This window comes from Dipodomys ordii, unplaced genomic scaffold (genome assembly GCF_000151885.1).
Source record: "Dipodomys ordii isolate 6190 unplaced genomic scaffold, Dord_2.0 Scaffold112, whole genome shotgun sequence".
NCBI lineage: Eukaryota > Metazoa > Chordata > Mammalia > Rodentia > Heteromyidae > Dipodomys > Dipodomys ordii.
The window spans coordinates 1,970,264-1,976,512 of NW_012267328.1; the positions used below are offsets into that span (position 1 = coordinate 1,970,264).

The 6,249-nt window shown below is 54.2% G+C and overlaps 1 protein-coding gene across 5 annotated transcripts in view; it reads right to left on the reverse strand.

Annotated features, from left to right (window-relative positions):
- Tenm2 (teneurin transmembrane protein 2) overlaps positions 1–6,249 on the reverse strand; it is a 625,307-nt gene that overhangs the window by 81,252 nt on the left and 537,806 nt on the right. The window lies entirely within an intron of this gene.

The following is a 6,249-nucleotide window of genomic DNA, read 5'->3' on the forward strand; positions in this document are numbered from 1 at the left end:
CTCCTCCTCCTCTTCCTCTTCCTCCTCCTCCTCCACCACGTCCTCCTCCTCCTCCTCCATCACCTCCTCCTTCTCCTCCTCCATCACCTCCTCCTCCTCCTCTTCCTCCTCCTCCTTCTCCATCACCTCCTCCTCCTCTACCACCTCCTTCTGCTCCTCCTTTTCCACCTCCACCTCCTCCTCCTGCTCCACCTCCTCCTCCTCTTCCTCCTCCTCCACCTCCTTCTGTTCCTTCTCCTCCTCCTCTTCCTCCTCCTCCACCTCCTTCTGTTCCTCCTCCTCCTCCTCTTCCTCCTCCTCCACCTCCTTCTGCTCCTTCTCCTCCTCTTCCTTTTCCTCCTCTTCCTCCTTCTCCTCCTCCTTTTCCACCACCTCCTCCTCCTGCTCTACCTCCTTTTCCTCCTCCACCTACTCCTGTTTCTACCCTTCCTCCTGCTCTTCTTCCTCCTGCTCCATCACCTCTTCCTCCTCCTCCTCTACCTCCTTCTGCTCTGCCTCCTCCTCTTTCTCCTCTACCTCTTCCTCCTCCACCTCCTCCTTTTCTTCCTCCTCCACCTCTTTCTTCTCTTCCTCCTCCTCCTCTTACTCTTCTTCTTCCTCCTCCACCTCCTTCTGCTCTGTCTCCTCTTCCTTCTCCACCTCCTCTTCCTTCTCCTCCTGTTCCTGCTCTTCCTCTTGCTCTTCCTCCTCTTCCTCCACCTCCTCCTCCACCACCTCCTCCTCTACCTCTTCTTCCTCTACCTCTTCCTCTACCTCTTCTTGCTCCTCCTCCACCACCGCCTCCTCCTCCTCCCCCCTCCTCTTCCCCTCCCTCCCCTTGAGCTACAGCTACATCCCCTTATCTCTGTGCAGACCACTTAGGGAACTTGCACAAAGCTCACCAGCAGGGCAGCCCAACTAGGTACCAGTTCCACCCAACCCTCCACCTCAGCCCTTCTCTTGATTGCCCTGAGCTCCTCCTCCTCCTTTGATCTGAAGGCCGTCTGCTGGAGGTAGACTCACATCGCAACATTCCTCCCCTGTCCTCCCAAAACGCCGGGGAAGGGGTGCATAGAAAGAGGAAGGAGCCAGTAATTATTGCCCATATTAGTTGATAAAAATAAAATCAGGATTAAAACGACCCTCATAATAAAACTCTCCTACTCAACTTCTCAAGTGATGGGGAAAAAAATTGGAATTGTCTAGAAGAGGGAAGATTGGGTTTTACTCAAAACCAGGTTCCTGGGAAATTAAATTTAAAACGTGACCTACTTTAAATTACTCAGGGAGAAAAGCAAGCAGTCAGTCAGTCAGGGCAGATCTGCCCTCCGCGGTGAGCGGTGAGCGGCGCCGTTTATCAGGGTGTTCGAGGGGCGTTTGCTGCAAGTGTGGTCAGAAGCACAGACGTGCGGTAAATTTGGGCACAGCACCGGCTGCCTTGGCTGGTACCAGGAAGGTGGGCTGGTGAATTCATTTTTGTCCTGGGGCTAGCAGATGCCAGATGCACACCTCCCACCCCCCCACCCCCAAACACAGCGGTGTCTTGGCTCTCTGCACAAAGCTACCTTCCCTCCTCCCCTCTGGGGAGACTTAACTCATTCCGGGACATAACCCAGAATGTCATCATCTGCGAGGCCCAGACGTGGGAAGCAGAGACGGCCGTCAATCCACGGTATTATTTCTTCAAGGACAGGATAGAGACAACTAAGTACCTACGGTATGGGCCGAAAGAGGAAGGTCTGGATAGCGGTCAGACTCAGGTTCAAAACCTCAGCTTGTCATTTGCCCGGCTGTGGGATTTTTCCACAAGATGGTTAACATTTCTTGGATACCCGGATTTCCCCTGTGAAAAGACTATCTCTGAGGCCGGGCACCGGTGGCTCCTACAGAGAATCCTAGCAACTCAGGAGGCTGAGAGCAGAGCATCAACCGCTTGGAGCCAGCCCGGGCAGGAAAGTCTGTTCGGTGAGATTCTAATAAACTACCAATAAAATAAAATAGAAGTGGAGCTGTGACTCACGTGGTAGGTAAGCGTGCTCACCTTGGGCAAAAAGAAGCTCAGGAACAACGCTCAGGCCCTGAGTTCAAGACTCAGGCCGGCACACACGTACCACCACCAAATGATCTCTGAGAACTAAAGAGAGGGTTGGGATAAAATGGTGGACGCCTGGAAGATAAGGTAACGGAACTATCTCCCACCTCCCACCCCCAGAGACACGGCAAGCCAATCCCCCAGCATTCCCTCAGGGAAAGACAAAGACACATCAGCCCACTGTGTGGCTACAGGTCCATTTCCAGCACCCTGGAAGAGTGTCGGAACCAGCTAGAGCAGAGAGTTCAAAGTTCAATAGCAACCCCCCCCCACACACCGCTGTGGGCACAGCTGGCTCTCATTGGTCAAAACCACATCTAGAGCCTTTGATGCTCCTGCCCCTTTGCTTCTCCACATTTAAGGCTGTGCGGAAGCAGAACACCGAGCATTCAGACTTCCATTTAAAATCAATTAAAAGCCGTATACGTGAACCGACCATTCCCGTGTCCCGGTTGACAGAAGCTTTAAGAAAAAACAAATGACAAGTTAAGAGGCTGGATGACAAGAAATGCCACAATCGAGTGTCGCCTGAAGAGCACAGAGCTTGTTTTCGCCGTCGGGCCAGGGAGCCCCCTCCTGGGGACCCCCCCCTTGCCGGCATCTTTGGCAGCAGGCAGGCAGCCAGCCGGGCTGCAGGGTAAGCCACCCCCTTTTCTGTCCGAAGAGAAACTGGTCCTGGATCCTGGGGACAATGAGGGTTTCAACACTGGGAGAAAACTCTGGGTTGCGGAAAAGGCTCAGACACAAAAATAGATCCCAAATGCCTGAAGCTCTACCACTCGCCCGTGGGTCCGTGGGAGAGGAATGCCAGAAATTACCTGAAAATAATGATGTTAAACAAAAAATCCCTCCAGAGAGCTCAGTACTGGAACCCAATACCCCAGGTTCATTGTTAAAATAGCCAGGGGAGCCTTACACGCTGTCGTACCCAGTGACCTACTATGGGCCCATGGCCGGGCAGCCTACTGTGTGCAAGAGGTGCGGGAGGCGTAGGGAAAGGAGAGGAGAAAGGAGAGATTACCCCTGCCCCCCCCCCCCCCCCCCCCCCCCCCCCCTTGTTTCACAGATTGGCCCTGACTGCCCTGCCCCCCGATCATGCTGTTCTCCCTGACCTGTCCCCCCTCAGCACACCCCCCCCACTGCCCCCTCTGCCCCCCAGGCAACGTTTAAGGGTGTCGTTGGCCACCTGACGAGGTCCTGCATTTTCTTTCAAGGTTGGAGCGTCCTTCGCTTGTAGCTAGAGCCCAGCAATTGGAGATTCATTTGGTAGACAATAAAGTTCGACCCTTTCTCCACCCTGTAGCCAGAAGTCCCAATTCCGTATGGAGTTACAGACCTAAGTGGAAACAGACTACGAACGTATTTAAATAAAAAATATGCTCAAGATTCCTGTTTTGTTTTCTTGGGCAAGCGAGGGAGAGAAGAAAGACATGGTTGTGCGAGCCCGGAGGGGTGATTGTGTGTCCTCAGTGCTTACATCGTGTGTGTGTGTGTGTGTGTGTGTGAGACAAAGGGAACACTAGCTCAGAATGAGGAGACAAGCAACACCAGGAAGAAGAAGAAATATTTCCAACTTGTCTTACAGAATAGACGTCTACTACGGCAGACAGACAGGACCTCTGGGAAATATACACAAAGAGACAGATGAGTAGAAGCCCGGGCAAGTAGTATGCCTTGCCGATAAAAGCACCATCCGCCATCCAGCTTCATTAGGAAGTACAGGTAATACAAAATGAGATACAATGCTTGGCTTCTCGGATTGGAGGTGATATTCGCAGCACTAGGTGGTGGCGGTGTGTGTGTGGGGGGGGACGGGGAGGTGGAGGGAGGGGTCCTGAAGGGCTGGGCTCTGATGGGCATCCTGTGTAGGAACGTGAGTACAAGCCAACTCCTAGGGAACCGATCTGGCATTTTATGGACAGTTCCCCGGCTCACCTCATCCAATCGAGAAGCCTGTAGACCCAGTGCCTCAGGGTTTCCCCCTTGTTAAATGGTGTGTGTGTGTGTGTGTGTGTGTGTGTGTGTGTGTGTAAGCTGCACAACAGATCTAAGGAGTAACCATGAAGGTAAAACACTGAGATCGCCAGCCGTTTGGACACGTACTACCCTTCCCCCAGCTGCCCCAAGGACTCAGATGTTCGAGATGGGTTCAGGTAGGGTGGTATCCAGCAAGACCCCCCCCCACCCAAATGGAGGAGATCAGAGGATGCCTGTGGCCAGCAGGTCAGCAGGTCTGAGCTGGGGTGCAGGCACCCGTGGCCTCCTCATTCAGCTTGGTCACACAGCACGCTCACAACAAGCCCAGAGACCATTCAGGAGAATTTCCAGAAGGACACAAAGCTCATCAGGTGCGTCAAGTTCTGACTCTCCCGGAGCCGTGGGGTGGTGGCGGCGGCGGCGGTGGGGGATGCGGGACACGCTGACTTCGGCAGGAAAGTATGGATGCCTTAATTAATCCGGGGTGAATTTAATTGCTTTAGTTAAGTGGGAATCGGGTTAAAAACGATGCGGAACATGCTGGCGTGTGTTAAAAACATGACATATGAACGGATGAATCGATAAATTAAAAGTGCACAGATGTTTTAATTAAACCCAGGGAAGTTAACGAAGATCGCAAGAGACTTTTAAGCCTATGATTAATTCAATTCATTTAAAATACCTGTAGAGACCTGGCGACACCTCCAGTTTGAGAGTTATGAAAGTTCCCAATGGATGAGTACTTAGGCCTGAAAAAGTCAAAGGTGTGGACGTGTGTGTGTGTGTGTGCACGCGCTCGTGCGTGCGTGCATGCGTGTGTGTGTGTGTGTGGTGTGTGTGTGACCGCAGCACTAATTACAGAATGAATATTTAAATTCGTGGGGATACACGGCAAACATCCTCTTTTCCTTTTTTGAAGCCCAGGTCTAGATCACCACCGCGTCTCGTTTTTGTGGCAATCGGGGCTTCCGGGAGAACCGGGCCGGTGTGTGGAAGGCACGGGGCTGTCTTACTCCCGTCTCCCTGTCTTCCTTCGGCTTTGCCTGTTGTGTGGCTGGGAACCTGCTAAGCCTCTCTGGGACTTAATCCCAAGTCGAGTAAGACTGGGACGAGGCCACTCTGCGGTGTGTCCTGGAGGAACGAGAGAGGCTGGGAACAGAAGGCGCCACCTGAGGACCATCATGTTCCCTAGAATGTCGGGCTAATGGACACACTCTGAAACCTGCCACCCACCCCGGCCTCGGCCGCCCACCTCGGCCTCAGCCACCCACCCCGGCCTCAGCCACCCTAAGCCCTGGGTGAGCATCCAAGGCTGGGCATGGTCCCGACATCCTGGGGTGCCCAGGCCCGCGGACTCTGTCTTCTAGAATTTTGTCCCTTATCTAGCAGTTTACCAAGAGGAGCTTCCCATCTTCTCCCTTCCCCTTTCCCTTCCTCTTCCTCCTTCCTTCCCTCCTTCCTTCCTTCCTTCCTTCCTTCCCTCCTTCCTTCCTTCCTTCCCTCCCTCCCTCCTTCCTTCCTTCCTTCCTTCCTTCCTCCTGTCCTCTCCCCTCCCATCCCTTTCCCTTTCCTCCTCTCCCACCCCTCCCCCTCCTCCTTCCTCCCTTCCTCTCCACTTCTCCTCCTCCCTCCCTCCCTCCCTCCCGCTCTCCAAGGTTTAGAACCCAGAACCTCCCACACTCGAGTGCACACCCCCAGTCCTGTTTGAATGGGCCATTCTTCCGGCAGGGCTTCACTTTTATCCCTGTCCAGCCTGGGCCAACACCTTCCTGTCTCCGCATCCCCAGCAGCAGCCATGGCACCCAGCTTCTTCTCCAGCGGGGCAGGCTCTGGGCACTGTTCTGACCTCTCCCCTCGGTCCTCCCTCCCTCAGCCTCCCGAGTAGAGTAGCAGGGATGACAGGAGGCAGCCGCTGTGCGGGGAAAAGGGAGAAACTCATCCTCTGCCTCAGAAGATGGAGCCTGGCCATCAGTGTTGGAGCCCTAGCAGGCTAGTGAGGCACCTTCCCGCCAGACACATATCTCCCCAGCATTCTGCAAACCTCGGTGGGCAGCTCCAGGAGCCCTGGGAGCCATGGGAGCCATGGGAGCCCCGGGAGCCACGGGAGGCGTTTGAAGTGGGTAGGGTGAAGCTCTAGGAGAACCATGGCAGTGGAGATGGTGAGGAGGAGGAAGATCGCACCATGGCGAGGAGGAGGAGGA